Below are 17,899 nucleotides of genomic sequence, written 5' to 3' on the forward strand. Positions count from 1 at the left end.
ATGTTTAAACAACATAATGTTAATTTTAGTTTTTGAAGTAAGCTCAGACACAGGTCTGCGTAAACACCTCAGCTGTGAAAGATGTGATTTTTATTAAAGGTAGTTTTGTATTTGCACAAGAACTTCGATTAATACAACATTTCTAAAACAGGGATAAGAGGGAAAGAGTAAAATGCAATATTATGCTTAGAGAATAATGTGGTACTCTACCTCCTATTAGTCAAAATACAGACAGCATATGCAGGAATCTGGATCAGAGAATGTACAGCTAATTATGAAATCAACAATATCAAAATTCCCTTGAAATTAAATTGCTCAAGAATCTCAGCTAAAAGTAAGACATGCCAGCATGCGCACCTGCTTTAGAACTGGTTAAGAAGCACAAAATCAGGACAGACTTTTTCCAGAGGTATCAATTTCATGTTAAGGTGGATTAAAACTTTACTAGTTGTTTAGGAGGACTCATTTAAAGACTAGTAGTTTTGTAACGACCTGGGTAAATTAAACACTTTTTGATTGACGCACATAAAATAAAAACACCTAATAAATAAGTAGCTTATTGTTTCCCTCACCTAAATATTCACATTACCTGTGCATTGTTCAAAAAGTGTAGTTTGAATGACTACCCTCTATTGGGATACAGGAATGCTGCCTGACCTGCTTGAAACAGATTTCGCCAATATCAGGGCTTTTATTTGCTAGAGTTGATTGAATAGGAAGGCAATTAAATGAAAAGAGATTGTGTAGGCAGCAGATTAACATCCAATGCTAGACACACACTAACTGTTGCATTGGAGCATCAGTGTTGCACTTGTAGCATGAGGCTATAAATACAATGTTCAGCAAGAAATAACAGTTTAATTTTCATACAGTAAACATTTATTTATACAGCACTTGTTGCAATACAATAAAAGGACACGATTGTAAAATGGTTCTTTTAGTCCTTTTGGCATAACATTGCAACAACGAAAAATGTCTAATTCTATATCTGTATTTTTATTTTTAGACATAGACGTGTGAATAGTTTTGTCCATTGTCGCGACCCTTTACTGTAGAAGCCTTCAGTGAAGATGTGTTTGAGCCGATAAGCGCCTGACAAAGAGGCAGGAGACAAACCGAGGACACTCTTTGAGGCTGTTGAGGTATGGGGTCCAGGTCGTGTCTTTTGTTTGCAGTTGAAAACAAAGGCTAGAAGTGGTGAAAAGAAGGTCAAGGGCGAAGCATGTTATTGCTTTACAAATAATATATCGACAATGAACTTGTTTAGAAATCTTCTGCATCTTAACAAAATAAAATGTTTATTTTATCCCCCATTTATTTTGGACAAAAAGAGTTAAAGCGACTCAGATCATCCTTGTAAAATAGTCAATGGGAGCCTCAAAATGAAATGTGTATATTAAACCCCATTTTTGAAACCAGAAACATAAATGTTGCCATGGGCTGCATTTTTGTTTGTTGCTGGTAAAAGCAGCATGCCATTTGTTAGTTTGCTATCCTCTAGCGTCCGCATTGACTAATATTCCTTCTGGCAGAGAGATCCCCTTAAATATTATATGACCTCCTCTTTGAGGGCTGCTTTGTATGCAGTCCCTGCTCTCCCCCTTGGAGCGCCAAAGCTAGTATTGCTACCGCAGGCGGCGCAGTTTGATTGCTAATTGTTTATCAGGACCAGCCCAGTACATACTGGGGCTGTGTGTCAGTCATTACCTACTCACCCCTTTCTTCATCTCATTCCTTACTGAGTGAGAAGAGGACTCACCTCCGTAGACTGGCATCCCAAAACCAGGTTTCAACTTTTGTGATGGTGTCATCCTACCCACTGAAAGGAGGCAATGCCGCTTGCACCCACGGTAAGCCATGTTTTGTTTAGTGCTCCTCCTCCAGGCGGCTCAGGATTTTAAAGTGATTAGAATGCTTCTAATACCAAAATGAATTTAAATTAACTCACTTAGACATGTGACTGATCTCAAGTTATCTTGCAAGGAATTCCACAGGCTGTCAGAGACAACCGAAAAGGTTCAGCCTGCTACTGTGCTTTTTTGCAAAGTTACGGTCGCCAGTATATTGGGCATGGAGTGAACTCTGATATGTATGCATATGGTATTTCTATAGCTTGAACGTTGCCAAAGCCAGCGGAGCACTGTAAACAGTTGAATACAAGCTTAAAGGTACTGAGTAATAGGAGTGCAAGTTGGATGGTGGATGTTAATGCATTGTTCTTTAAAGAGGTGAGCCTTCAACTCTTTCCTAAATTGGAGCAGCAGTGGGGTGGTCCTGATAGACATGGTGATGTTGTTCCAGAACCTAGATGCACCGATGGAAAAGGCCTGTTGACTTATTTCTTTTGGCACTTCTTAGAAATCAGTCTGATGGTGTACTTGCTTTGGGTGTGCTTGAAACCACCAGAGATGTTGAGCTTGTCTGACAGATAAGTGGGTAAGCTGGTTATGTTGCTTTGTAAATGAAGCAGCTGGTCTTGAAGACGATGTAGGCTGGCAAGGTGAGCTAATGGAGTTTTATCAAGATGAGGGTGATATGATCATATTTCTTCAGGATCTGGATGCCATGTGCTGCATTGTGAAGGATGCTCCTAAGAGTTGCCCGTGTCGAGCCTGGAAGGCCATGATCAGAGCATTGCCACCATTGAGATGCAAGAGTACGAGGGCTTGAACATCAGTTCCGAAATCAAATCGTTTTCTGGAAGAAATGACTTGGCTTTCTTCAGAAGAGAAAGTTGGTTCTAGCCATGTTTGTTTTTTTGGCAAATGTGTTCCTTGAGACTTAGGTTGGTGTCCATGGAGAGTCCAAGTGACTTGGCATTTGTGAAAATTGGGTTCAAAGCTGGCAAGATTCATTGCATTGAACCAGGTTTGTACTGTATCTTGTTTGTTCTTCTTGGCAAGTAGCAGGAATTATGTCTTGTTTAGGTTGAGACTGAGGTAGGCGCTCAACATCCATACCTAAATGATATGCAAGCAGTGTTAGAGGCATTGCATGTCTGAAAAAGAGGAGATTTCAAGTAGAGTTGTATATCATTGGCCCATTGACCAGGAGGCATGATTCCTTTCAATATGAGCCAAGGAGACTGCTTACATTGCAATCTGTGCACTGCAAAGAGTATTGAAGTGCATATGCTCCCTGCTTAGAAGCGAGTGTCACAATCGAAAAAGGGGACTTATGTGATCTAAGCTTAGGGCTACCCAGAACAAGGTGTTTGACATGATTCTGGATCATGTGTATTCTTTGAACTAAATAGCCAAGTGTTCCGAGGTATAGCAAATTAGCATTACCTATTTTCCTTATTTGTGATACCCAAATTCTGATATTTCTACCTTATACCTCTTTCGGATAAAACTGGCTTTGGAGAACCAGTGTAAGTATTCCCAATCAGATGGCACAGCAAAGGCTATGTTAGTTTCTGTAAGCATTCAGTGCCTTTTTCCCTCATGGGCTTTGAGAGCTCACAGATGTTTCAATGTGATCCTTTAGTTTACTGCGACCCATTGATGTTTGTCCAGCATAGGTATGGAGCGGTTGGAGCCAGCATGAATTGTTTAGGTTCAAGCAGATCCTGGCTGCCAAATTGTGAAACCTTTGGAGCATCTCAGTTTTGTCTTTAGCTGCACCACTTTAGACGAGGTTGCAAGTACTTAGGTGAAGCAAGCCCATACCTTTGTAAGCCTGATGAAGAAGCTGTTCTGAAGCAGTGGGCCTACCCATTTCAATATGATAGGTGAAACCTGATATCCTGGCAATAACTGCGATTTATGACTTGTTAGAAATCGGGTTGTAGATTGACTGGGGTATGAGCCCGAGTCAAGCAGCAACCACAGTCCTAGTCAGGGTAAGAGGCAGGCAAACCCTAAGTTAACCTGTGCTCATCCTCTGTTAGTTTGGCACAGAGCAGTCAGGCATAACTTTAGAAGCTGTGTGTAAAGTATTTGTGCAAAATTTGAAACAGTGGAAGAGTGAAAACACCGCACAAAAAGATTCCACATCAGGTTCGAAAACTAGCACTTAATTTAATAAATAAAACACGTCCATAACGATAAAAATTCAATAAGTAGAAGTCGAGTTATGGCTTTTTAAAGAATAAATAGTAAAATAGGGTTCAGAAGCAGTAAGCCCTTATGTGGGTTATGTGGTCATGCTGGACCCAGGAAAAAGTCAAAATTTTAGTCCGATTGCGATGGGGTGTGCCCAGAAATAAGGACCTAGTTAGGCCCGCTGATGATGCAGGGTGCAGCCGAAGGGATGCTTCGCGTCGAACCACGCAATGGAGGAGATGCGTTGATTTTGTCCACGCAACAGCGGCGATATTGATATTGCAAGTCACACAGTCAGCTAGCAGTATCTCTTTATTACGTTGTGAAGTGAGTGGTTTCAAAGCTGTCCATTTCCACTGATTGTGCCAGATTTTGCCGCATCGTCACTGAGAACACTAAATGCACGTCTGTGATGAAATAGACTTAGAAACCAAGAGGAGGTATAAAGCATTCAGGCTCTTGCAGCTGAGACTTTGTTTTGTCAGTCGATCGCAGAGCACTGTTTACTTCCTTCCCATCCTGCAGTATTTCAACAGTGAACCCCTGTGGTCCGCTCCTGGCAGACATCTGGAGTCCTAGCCTCACAGTTCAGACATTATTTGAAGTGCTGCAGATTCATAAGCTCCGCTAAGACCTTGATCCTGACATGTTTTACATCTTAAGATGTATTACAAGTGTTTGAAGATTAGAAACAGTGAGTATGACTATTAGAGCAGGCATTTGCTTTCATTCATGGACACATTGCGTTTGACCGGGTATGTTCTCCGACTCCAACCAGCCCTACTTCCTTCGGCTCTTCCTGCACTCTCTCTTTCCACTCGTCCATTCTCTCTCAGCCCTTCTTTCCTTTCACTCTTCCTGCTCTCTGATCCCCTTCTTTCTCCCTTCCTAGCTCCTCCCTTATTTCTCTCTCGAACTCGCCCTGCAGTTGCTGAAATTTCTAATTGGCTCATTTCCATCTAAGAATAATTAAGAGCGACACCCTTTTAGACAGAAACAAATGCCTCCTTTGACTAAATATTGTTGAAAATATAGCTTTTAATTTCAGAACTGTCCTCGGTATAAAGACCTGTGGAAAACAAAAAAACACAAAAAAAATGTATATTTAATCACATTGTGTATTTGTTATTAAAATTGCATTTATCTTAATGTTTCTGCATGGCAAGGTTCTCGCAGATCTACGAAACATGGAAGAAGACCTTAACAATGTTTCATTTCTATGGAAATGAATGAAAACAACAAAAAACAATATCACAGTACGGCAACCATCATGCGCCAATGTGGCCAAAGGCTCAGGGTCTGGCAGGAGTAAAGGCTCTGCGGCAACCCCCGCTGTGTACAGTGCTGTTGTTGATGGTAGATGTACTAAAACAACGAAAAATACGCCGACAAGCTTTAAGAGTAAGTTGTTGCTTCATCTGCTCATAGCCCCTTAACTTAGGCTTCAAAATCCTTTGATAATCTCTTAAACACATGTTTAAGTTATGGCGATAAAATCTAAGCCCTTATGACAAAAAACGGATCCAGGGGGTATGAATTAGAAATGGCATATTGTCCTGGAATATGGTCATGATGATAACTGATAAAGTAAAAAAACAAGGGATATACAGATATCAGGTAAATACATTTATGTAAAGTCAATATTGAGAAGGAACCGCTAAATAAGTGTTCCCTCCAAAGCTTCACAGGGTGCAGAGGGCCTCAGACGGCAAACCACCCAGGGATTCGGTCAGTACAAGGGAACTGGGACAATCAGCCACACCTCTTTATGCATGAAAAGCTCCAAAACCATAGGCTTATATTTGAGTCCCCGTCAGTGGGAAATAGATCTCGGCAAAAAAGTCACTGGTTTCATTGCCATTGTAGACCTTTTCTCATCCTCCTTAGTACAAACTTCCTGGCATTTTAAACTGTTCCGCATAGCCAGGTATTGCCATCTTTACTTGCACAACCAATGCAGAGTACATTGTCTGCGGCGTTTGACACCGTGTCATATGACATCATGACCACCAGGCTTGTTAACATCGGCCTGGAAGGTGGGGCTCTAGTGTGGCTGAGGAGTTTCCTGACAGATCGCACCCAAACAGTCACCTTGGGTGCTTATCGGTCAGACGAGTTGGGGATCTCGAAGGGGGTGCCACAGGGCTCTTGTTTGAGGCCTACCCTTTTTAATATCTATGTGGCCCCCCTAGCGAACATCATGAGGTCCCATGGGTTTATCCCTGTGTCATATGCGGATGACACCCAACTCCTCTTTCCTTTTAAATACTTCACGGATGAGGTCAGGAACTCCTTCGCCCAGGGGATGAAGGCAGTGGCCCACTGGATGGCATCTAACTTCCTGCAATGCAATGTTGCAAAAACGGAGGTGATGCTGTTCGGTGAGGCCAAACTCCTGTGGTCCCTCGACTGGTGGCCGCAAGATCTTGGCCCAGTCCCAGAGCCCAAGCAGGTGGTTAAAAATCTCGGTGTGCGTCTGGACCAGGAGCTGTCCCTGAAGCAACATGGCAACCAAGTGGTGGGGTCCTGCTTCCATGTCATCGGAATGCTGAGGAAAGTTTTTCCCTTGCTCCCTGACTCAACCAGGAGGACGTTAGTGCAGGCCTTAGTGTTGAGTCGCTTGGACTATTGCAATGGGTTGCTTCTATCAGCAAATGAGGGAGTAACTGCCAGATTGCAGGTAGTCCAGAATACCGCGGCCCGTCTTGTTCTCAATCAGCCCTCTCGCACCCCCTCCAAACCCCTCTTGAACACCCTGCATTGGCTTCCCATTAAACAAAGGGTGAAGTACAAGACTTGTTGCATTATACACAAGTGTCTCCAGAAGAAAGGCCCTGTGTATTTGTCTAACAGATTTTTCCCCTATAAACCTTTGAGATCCTTGAGATCTAGTGAACAAGCCCTGCTGCAGGTTCCGAGAGCAAAAAAGGCTAGACAGGGTGGTAGAGCCCTCTCAATTGCTGGCCCAACGCTGTGGAACAGCCTCCCACTTTCCTTGAGACTTTGCAAGGAGTAGCTCCCGTTCAGAAAACAGTTAAAAACCTTCTTATTCCAAAACTAGTGTACATTTTATATACCTACTGCTATGCGCTGGAAGGTTGCCAAAGGCGCGGAGATACTCCTTTGGAGGTGATCCTAGCGCGTTATAAACCCGCAAATAAATAAATTGTCAGAGTCACCTTATTGCATATTTAGTTCTGTAAATGTCTTGAGAGTACAAAGTATGTATTGATCCCTGAATAAAGGTTTCAATCCAGTCCAAAGTTTTCAGTTTAGCATTCCTCAGCCAACGCTCTCTGTTAATTCTCACGAAAATATTCCCATAATTGACATTCAGGTTACTTTGTTCAGCCAATTTGACGTTGTACCTGCTTTGATAATTCCCCTACTAGAATTCCGTCCGACCTGATGGTGGTGTTCCTGTTGTTCCCTCTTTTGGTTACCTAGGGTCCATTTTAAAAAGGCATATATCTGCTAGATAGGTACAGTGGCAAATATTCCTGTCCTTGATAGCAAACTTCTTTCACATCTCCCTTACTGCGGATCTGGGTATGTGATGGGCAGTTCTGCCAGTAACTAGGTTTGACGGTCCTGTGCATGTTTCACCCATGCGAAAACATCACTGAAAGTGATCACATGTGTATACATCAACTGATTCCCAGGAAGAACATACATTCTTTATATTTATCTTCATGCTGGAATTGTTGTTGTACCATTTAATTTATCACCAAAATGCCTCAGTCAGTGAATAATGCATGTAACAAATACCGTGCTATGCTGTGATTTCACAGAATGCACTCTAGGTACTATTTCACATACATTGCAGATCTTTCCCTGAAGCATTAATATATTTCCTATTCTACCAGAACTCCTTAGGTGCTTGTTATACTTTGCATACTGTCTGTGGCCGTCACCATAGCCTTGTGGGTATTTGGTTGCTTTTGGTTTATGACATTATTCCCAGAGTCAGTTTGAGTCATTCTTTTAAGCAGGATAGTGACTGCTGAGTCACACCCTTCCTTTCCCTGATGGTGTGGTATAATTTGGTATTAGGCTTCAGGGGGAATTTTGCTGGCCTGCTGCCCAATTCAGTGAATGTAATGCACCTTACGTTTCCTCTATCATGTATGCAGTATTTGTGTAGTGTGATCCTAATGAAAGGCAGCGGGCACTGTCGCGTATCAAAGGCAAGGATACGGTCAGCAAGTGAATGGAGTGGATGCTACTTTCTGAGAACAGGAGCAGACTGTCTTTCAAAGAGGTGGGTCTTCAGCTCTTTCCTTAATTGGATCAGGGTTGTGGTGGTCCAGATTCAGGGTTCATGAATGGAAAAGCCCTGTTTGTTTATTGCTTTTTGTACCACTTCTCACTGTAACCTGCTGTTGGTTTGAGGGTATCGACCTGAGTTGGTAAGTTGATTTAGGAGGTGCCTGTTATGGATGCTTTGTAGCGGATGGATCTGATTTTCACGATAGAGCAGGCCTTTTAACTCCTTCCCTGCGGGGCATATTCCCAGCTGTGCTGTGGGGGTGGGGAGGCGCGCACAGCGTCCCCATGCTCATGACGAGGTCAGCTCGTCATGAGGCACAGTGCTCGTGTGCTCATGATGAGCTGAGCTCGTCATGACCATACCCGTTTGTGTGGAACGCTCACACAGCAGGGGAATTAGCCCAGCATGCGAGCGTTCCAACGGTCATGAGAGCTCATCTCGTCATGAGCACACGAGCACCGTGGCTCATGACGAGCTGACCTCGTCATGAGCATGCAAGGTGTTAAGAGTAGCCAGTGCAGTTTCATTGGGGTACGGATGATGTAGTCACAATTCTTGAGGCTCTTGATAAGGAGTAATGTGGTGTGTATGATGGCCTTCAGAAAGAGTCCAAACCTCCTGGAGCAAGGCATTGCCACCATGCAGATGCGAGAGGGCCAGGGCTTGTGCTGTTGTTCTGAAGACACTTTCTGGTAGGAATGGTTGCATTTGTTTAGTGGAGCGAGCTGATCAAGGACTTCTTGCTTTCGTTGGTGATGTGTTCATAGATGGTGAGGTCAGTTTCCAGCATACATCAGTGATTTGGCGAATGGGAGAAAATTTAGTCAGATTTGAAGTAGGTGTTGTTTGTGATGTTTGGTTGAATAGCGGGGGTTGTGTTTTAGTGGAAATGAGCTTTGGAGGAAAAGAGGACACCGAAATAGTTTTCCTCTTAACAATATTATGCTTTGTGGACATTTACCATCATTCCTTTGTTTGCCAAATACTACGGTTTGATATTAGCAATGCATTGGGAATAACGAGTTTATTGTGAATATATTCTCTGAATCTGGCAGGAACTAAAACTGTCACAGGGAGACGAGTGTCTCCTATAGTCTTTAACGTAGACCTCCCTAATGAATACTTGTGTATTAGTACCGTTGTGCTGCGTGTTGTAAATAATTAATGCCAACATTACGTTTAATTTCAAACTCATTTTATGGGTCATTAAAAAACGATTATTTTCTCATTTGCTTCCTTTTAAAATTCTCAAAACACTGGCGTCTGTAGTACAAACCACTTGTTTTGTTATGTAATATTTATCAAAGTTAAACTTCCTTATTTCAAATTGCATGTTTTTGGGCCTAAAAACGAAGTTTTGTTCCCATTTAGTAGATTCTTCTCTTTCTTTGCTTTGTAATGACGACAAAGAATTTGGAGTACATTAACATATGCAGTAACTGGATTTGTGTGTCAATGTATTCGAACGCAATTGGGTAATGTTATTGTTTGTAATGAATTTAAAACACTTTATTTTGGTATACACACATTTTAGTTGGGATTTTATTTGTACACCGCTGTGTTTATTGTGGGATAATGAGGGCAAGAAAATAAGTCTTGCAATGACTACATCTTCTAACAGTTTAATGTGATTTACAGACTTGAAAGTGGTGACAAGCATAATATGTTAAAACCATGGTTCCAACATTCACGCATGAAGAGAGACCATGCGATAAGGGGGTTGCTACACTGCACTTGTGATGGAGATCGCCTTACTTGTAAATGACTTTATGCCTGCCAAGAGTCCCCTTTTGAACTTGTTTATGGTGTAAAACAAGTAAATTAGGTCATAAATGATCATTAACCTCCACAGTTACCTTTATGAATAGGATACAATGTGGTAATGCCAAGAGGCGGCTATTTAATTGTTTATGCTAGTTGTTATAAATGAGTTTCAGCCAGTTGTTGTTGCTTAATTTGCCAAACCTTTCATAGTTGAGTGAGCTTGCAGTTAGTTTTGCGTTCTGTATGTGTGTGTTTTATGTATATGGTCTTGGTCTGATAAACATTTTGATTGAAGAGTTATTAAGTGTTCATCCGTAGGGTATGTGCAGTTTGTATGTGAGTGAAATTGTACTATGCATGCTTATGAGGGTGCTGTGCATGGACGTTTGAGATATGTTGTGCTACTTTGTAGTGTGTTTCGGTGCAGTGCAATGATGTGTGAATGGTTGTAGGAGTAAGTATGCGCTTACGCTCAGTGAGTGTAGCTGTGAGTTGTGAGCCTGTGCATTGTGTGTTGTTTTCTTACTTTGAATTTGGAAGTATCCGCGATGTGTCAAACCTGGCTATGGTTGCAAGATTGTGCCCTAGGCCAATGTATGTTTCTTAATATAGTTGCAAGGTCTGCCTTCGATCTATATGTTTCATGGTAGCGTTATGAACACGGAATATGCATTTGCAAGGTGTGTATTATTATAAGCCAGGGACTTGGCTATATGTGATGTCAAATTCCACATACAATTGCTATGCTTAGGAGGGTTTGTGTTTCGTATTTTTAATGTACCTTGGGTCAGCAGCTGTTTAAAAGGCTGTGCAGTGAACAATCCTCAAACCTGTCGGCTTTTCTACTTAATTATTGTTGGGTGCACCTTATAAGTGGGCGGTGGCATGTTTCTGTGGTAAAAAAAAAATACCCAATTTTAGTTGGGGTCTAAGGCAATCTTTAAACACCGGCATGGATACCTTGCCCTACTACACAATACTTATACACCACGAGTATCCAAGGGTCTGAAAACCAATAATGTTCTGAATATCATAACATCTGAGAGCAATTGTACACATAATCGCTACTATAATAAAGATTCCTATTTAAATAAGAAGTCCTACCTAAATAGACAGATTTCCATCACTCACCAATTGATGATATGCTTCATCATCTGGGTCTCCTCTTAGAGTCAACCTGGTGCCACTAAGGGCAACCACCCCGTCATAGGGATCGGGGAGCCAGAGGATGTTTTAGTTCTAATAGTCAGGAGTAGGAGCTAAGCTCCTGGCTAGATTACCAGAAGAGAGCTATTGATTTTGTGTGGGAAACAAATGCAGTGCATAAAAAAGTGATATGTGAATTTAAAATTGAACTATAAGGGACCCTATATTTATTATTGTCCGTCACAGTGCAAACTAAAAACAGTGCAAATGACAGTTTGTTCCAAATAACTGTCTAATGTTTGAAAAAAGGTCAACATGTTTCAGCACACCAGGACCATATTCTGTCCAGTGCCTTCTTCAGGACCAACTAACATATTGCTACTGCAAAACATGGAGAGTGAAAAAATAGGTATATATAACACTAATTACGGTTGGAAACGATACAACCAAATCACCTGTAATCAGGGATGTACTGTCCTTCCTCTGCAAACCCATCAAACTGACGGTATCCGATGTGCATGAGGAATATACCTCACCTCACCTCACCTGGCAGTGGCTCAGGGAAAAGGACGCCTGCTCTGTCCATCGGTATCTCTTGACGGTCGTCCAAGCCATCGGCTCGGACGACCGCTGCCAGGTGAGGTGAGGTATTTTCCTCATGCACATCGGATACCGTCAGTTGGACAGGTTTGCAGAGGAAGGGCAGCACATCCCTGAATACAGGTGATTAGGTTGTATTGTTTCCAACCGTAATGAGTGTTATATATACTTATTTTTTCACTTTCATCATGTTTTGCAGTAGCAATATGTTAGTTGGTCCTGAAGAAGGCACTGGACAGAATATGGTCCTGGTGAGCTGAATCATGTTGACCTTTTTTCAAACATTAGACAGTTATTTGGTACAAACTGTCATTTGCACTGTTTTAATTTTGCACTGTGAGGGACAATAATAAATATAGGGTCCCTTATAGTTCAATTTTAAATTAACATATCACTTTTTTATTCACTGCATTTGTTTCTCACACAAAATAAATAGCTCTCTTCTGGTAATCTAGACAGGAGCTTAGCTCCTTCTCCTGACTATTAGAACTAAAACATCCTCGGGCTTCCCGATACCGTATGATGGGGTGGTAGCCCTTAGTGTCACCAGGTTGACTGTAAGAGGAGACCCAGATGATGAAGCATGTCACCAATTTGTGAGTGATGGGAATCCGTCTATTTAGGTAAGACTTCTTATTTAAATAGGATTCTTTATTATAGTAGCGATTACGTGTAGAATTGCCCTCAGATGTTATGATACTCAGAACATTATTGGTTTTCAGACCCTTGAATAATCATGTAGGGTAATTGTTACTGTTTGTGGTATGTGTATGTTTCTTGTGGTATTGCGCTTTGATGTGTTGTTGGCTGTTGTATGGTTGTGTGATGGTTGTTGAGCAGTGGTCATGTCAATAGGATTATGTAGATGTTTCTGTTGGGGGTGTTACATCCTGTATCTTTTAGTCCTGTGTACTGTTCTGCTCTCATGGCGTCAGTGCCGGTGCTGGGCCTGGTTTTAAGATTAAGCATTCCCTAATTTACTTCTTCTTTGTGATTAGAACTGAATGTGTGATTCACAGTCTTTAAACACGCCAGTCTGAATGAATGTCCGAGTGCATGTTATATAACATGCTGCATTGTCTCCAATTCATGGTAGAGTCATATTGCACCTTCTAGGAACCACCAGTATTTCAAGGTTCACATGGTTAAACGTCAGTGTAGCGAATATCTAAATGAACTTGGGGTCAACAAACAGTTTTAAAGGTCTTCTTCGACTTTTGTTTCCATGCATACCTGACTTTCCTGGGTCAGTGGACGGCTCCACTTTTGGAGCTTTTTCAGCATCATTAGTCACGAATTCACAATGCAGACATTTGACGTCCCCGAGGAGAGTTGCCACAAAAAACAATGCAATTCATCACTACCTTATGCTGAAAAAGCAACATTTTCAGAGTATTTTTAGAGTTCCCTCGGCTTGTATCTTGCAGAGGTTTGCCTTTGCCAAATGTTTGGGAAATAAAGGCTGCAAATAAAAAAAGAACATTAATTATCGTTTCAGTAAGCAATAAATCATTTACGAGTTTCAAAGCTACGTTGTCACCTCGTTTTTGCTTGAAGGAAATGATCTGCCTTTAGAAATTACTGCTTATTCAAAGTACAATTTAACAGCGATTGAGAGTGTTGTTTTCCCACATCACGTCTAAAAAAATATCTGCCCAAACACGGGCTGTTGTGTCGCGAAATAACTGATATATACCAGTATTTCAATGTTTGTGTTGTTTGTTTTTTGTTTTGGTAGTCGATTTATCCTTGACACATCTCTTCAGAGAGTAATGCACGGGTGTCACGGGAGAGATGAACTTTCCATGACTGCTGTTTTTTTGGTTACGTTGAGTATGACCAGATTTTGACAGGGGGTGGGGCAGGATGTTCTGTAAACATAGAAGTAGGACTACATCGTCACATCTGCTGTAGGGTGCAGAATGTCGTTTTAATAGTGTTTTTATAGTGTGCTAATCACGTGAGGATATCCAGGTGTAGGGTGACCAGATTCTCAACAAAAAAAAAACGGGGACAGGTCATAGACATACGGTTTGCAGTAACAATCGACATAAAAGTAGGATTATTTGACAGCTGTCATAGACATAGAAAAGGGACAACAACGACAGCTCCCTCCACAGACCGAGATGAAGCATTACAGACAACACATCTGAGGTCTTTTATTGGCAGCCCTCTCCTTTACACAGCAGCATTAGTACTTCCTACTACATTTACACATTTAAGGACTACAGCATATATTTGCCAAAAATCAATAAAACATCACAGGCTAGCAAATGCCAGTGCAAAGAGAGCATGCGCGCACATGCTCAACTGGAACAATGAAAAACAGGGACATTTCTGTGTTTACCTGGGACACTGGTTGAAAACGGGGACATTTGAGTCACTTGGAGAAAAGTGTCGGGACACGGGGACACTTCTCCAAAAACGGGGACTGTCTTGGGAAAACGGGGACGTCTGGTCACCCTATCCAGGTGGCATGTAGCAGGTGTGGCGGTGTGAAACATCGTTTACAGCAACGTCAAATCCACAAATGGCTTTGCAACAAAGGCTTTACAACGAAAACTTCTATACCACGGCTACTGTCTTTAAAACGACATTTTTTTACCACAAATCTGCTTTTACCACTGATGCCTTTACAAAGAATTTTGCAGGAAAGGCATATCCGTCGTAAAAAATGTATATGTAAAGTAAGTATTTTGCAGATAAGTATTAAGTGTGTATTTGTATATATTGTTTTTTGACGTTTTTTTGGTATGGTATTTTTAGGGTTTAGGGTAGATGTGGGTTTTGGGTGGCAAGGTTATTTTTATGGTTTAGGGTGGGTATGGATTTTTGGGCGGCTAGGGTAATTTTAAGGTGTAGGGAGGGTATGGGTTTTTGGGTGGCAAGGGTACATTTAGGGTTTAGTGTGGGTATGGAATTTTGTGTGGTAAGGGTACTTTTAGGATTTGGGATGGGTAGAGGTTTTTGGGGATAAGGGTCATTTAAGGGTTTAGGGTGGGTATGGGTTTTTGGGTGGCAAGGGCAATTTTAGGGTAGGTATGGGTTTTGGGTGCCAAGGGTATTATTTTAGGGTTTAGAGCGGGTATGGGTTTTTGGGTGGCAAGGGTAGTATAAGAGATTAGGGATTGTGGGTTAATGAGGTGATATATATATATATATATATATATATATATCAATGTGTGTATGTGTGTGTGTATGTATATATGTGTGTATGTGTATGTATATATGTGTCTATGTGTATGTGTATGTATATATGTGTATGTATATATGTGTATGTGTATATGTGTACGTGTATGTATATATGTGTGTATATGTATATATATTTATATATTTATGTGTGTATATATATGTGTATGTATGTATATATATATATATATATATGTATGTATGTATGTGTATGTATTTTTGTGTGTGTGTTAATAAAAAAAAGAAATGCGCTTACACAGCGTTAAACATACTGTTAATTTTCTACCAAGCATATGCCTTTACCATGAATGCTTTTACAACAGAAATGTAAGTATTTTAGAAGTATAAACCCTTTACACACACACATATATATAGATAGTCAGTCAGTCAGTCAATTATCTTTATTCGATTATTAAAAATCATAAAAGAATGAGCATAATTACATAGCAATTCATCAAGGCACAAGTTAATACATAATTCAACAAATAATCAATATTCGAATACATTTTAAAATCACAATATACAAAATAGAGCATATAAAAATTTTAAAAGGTATTAAAAAGTTTAAAGTTTAAAAAGTTTAAAAAGAGACCCTCCATAAAACAAAATTTTAAAAGAAAAAAGGGAAGTCAGTATTCAATATTCAGTAAGATGCCTAACTCTAGTGCTGTTCTTATTTATCCGTACTCCTGCAACTAAAAAACTAGCGACATGGAAAGCTACTTTAACACTTGGAAGGAGTTGCAAAAACATCAACGCTGGTTTGACCTGAATAAAACCTTGGTTACGCAGGATTGGAAACAAATATCTTTTTCTGATATCAATATAATGTCCACAAAACATGATAAAATGTGTCGTGTCCTGAGTAGAAAAGTGGTCACAATCACATGGTTCAGCATCATCAGGTCTACTCCAATTTTTATATTGCCCAAGAAAAGATGGATCAAATCAAGACGAAATCTCGTTAGGAGGAAACAATGGTATGGTTTTGTTACCAGGACAAGGTATGGTTCCATTCCTGGAACAGATGACAACATACAATGTTTCCTTACGGTGGGTTTTCTAAGCTCTATAGCTTCCCTCTCCAGAACCTTTAACTTAGTCAGGGTATTTTTTACTATTTTAAGATCATCCTGGCTAATCAAGTCTGGAGAAGAAAAAAGCTCCGGACGTCCGGCACGAGTCAGCTGCGTTTGTACAAATTTTACCCACGGGATATGTAGGGCTCTATCCAGGGCTAAACAATCTTTTAAAATAATGTGATTTAATGTGAGCTCCTGGTTAAGCCAAGTTTTCATCCATCCAATAACTGGGGCTAATTTCAGGGTGTCCGTTATATAGCCCAAACCTAGCTCTGCGTGTAATACGTAAGTGGGAGTCGATTGGGGGACTGAAAGCAGAGATTTCAAAAATTTATTTTCTGCTTTTTGAATTTTATCGTGACTAGTATACCCCCAAATGGCAGAGCCGTACTGGGCAATGGACACACATTTTGCTTTGTAGACTTTGATAATGCTTTCCATGGGACGGGCACCTAATTTTTTAGCAAATCCAAGCAACCCGCTGCCGCTCTAGCAACAGCGTTGCTTTTAACAGAGTGCTGGGGGCCCCAAGTGCCCATTTCATCAAAGGTCACCCCTAAGTATGGGAAAGATGGGACTCTCCTAACCTCTTTCCCTGTGCAGAAAAATGTTTTAGTCTTTCTTTTCCTGCCTGCGACTCCTGCGATCATCACATGGGATTTCTCTGTATTAGTTTTCATGTCCAACGAGGTCATGAAATCCCCAAAGGATGAGAGGAGTTTGTTCAGTGCCACTCCAGAGCGTGCTAATAAGACTGCATCGTCCGCGTACAGGAGGACAGGTAACTTTGTTTCACCTGCACGCGGAATATCAATATGAGATGCAGCCATAACTTTCTCCAGCTCATTTATATAAAGAGTGAAAAGTAGGGGGGCAAGGATACATCCTTGCCTAACCCCCCTCTCCGAGTTAAAGTAACAAGTGCATCTTCCTTCCCTAGTCACTCTAACTGAGGTCTTTAGGTCCCTGTGTATTTCAGCTAGATATTCAACCAAAGGAGGATCAATGCCCATGACCAGAAGGATCCTCCACAGCTTAGCCCTGTTAACCAGGTCGAAAGCTGATGAGAGGTCCATAAAGGCCATGTACAGAGAGTCCCCCTTGGCGATCACATATTTATTTAGAATTAGTTCCAGGTTTAGGCATTGGTCTATAGTGCCTCTTTTGGCCCTAAAGCCATACTGTGCATTTGATAAAATGTCCTTCCCTTCTATGAGCTGGGTCAGTCTACCTAAAAGGACTCTCCCCAGGATTTTGAAGCTTGAATCTATAAGGGAGATTGGCCTATAACAGGCTGGGTCTGTCCTTTGTCCTTTTTTAAAAATAGGTACTATTGTGGACTTTGTCCAACTGATAGGAAAAATGTGGTCCCTAGTAGCATTAAAAATATTTGTAAGAATCTTGGTACTAAATTCAGGAGCGCTTTTGAAAAAATCTGGAGGGACCCCATCAGGCCCCGGTGCCTTTTTGCAGAGTGTGGCGTGAATTGCTTTCTTAACCTCCTCTGGAGTAAAGGCTGGGATTACGGTTTTAGTTTGCGAAAGTAGCGTCTCGCAATCTGAGGGGATATCAGGGCAACTGTAAATGTTGCTGAAATGTGTCACCCATTTATCGTCTGGTACAACACAATCTGCTCTCTGGTTATTTTGTCCTACGAAATATGGGTGATTTATGATTGCCCAAAATTTGGCACTGTCTCGTTGTGTTTCGGGCAATAATAATTCGCTCCAGGCCTCGTTTTTTATCTCGAGTTTCCTCACTCTGATAGCGTGGTTATACTGCTTCCTAAGTAACGCTATCTG

The 17,899-nt window shown here is 41.2% G+C and overlaps 1 protein-coding gene across 4 annotated transcripts in view; it reads left to right on the top strand.

Moving 5' to 3' along the window:
- The window catches only part of GAS7 (growth arrest specific 7), a 1,616,751-nt gene that overhangs the window by 442,516 nt on the left and 1,156,336 nt on the right, over positions 1 to 17,899 (top strand). Inside the window, exon 1 of one of the 4 annotated variants that reach the window (XM_078654766.1) lies at positions 1,032 to 1,142. The exons of the other annotated variants lie outside the window; for them this stretch is intronic. The gene's annotated coding sequence lies outside the window, so the exon portion shown is untranslated. Of the gene's footprint in view, positions 1 to 1,031; positions 1,143 to 17,899 lie in introns of those variants that run through there. 4 annotated transcript variants of the gene reach the window in all.

This window comes from Lissotriton helveticus, chromosome 7 (assembly GCF_964261635.1).
Source record: "Lissotriton helveticus chromosome 7, aLisHel1.1, whole genome shotgun sequence".
Classification (NCBI taxonomy): Eukaryota; Metazoa; Chordata; class Amphibia; order Caudata; family Salamandridae; genus Lissotriton; species Lissotriton helveticus.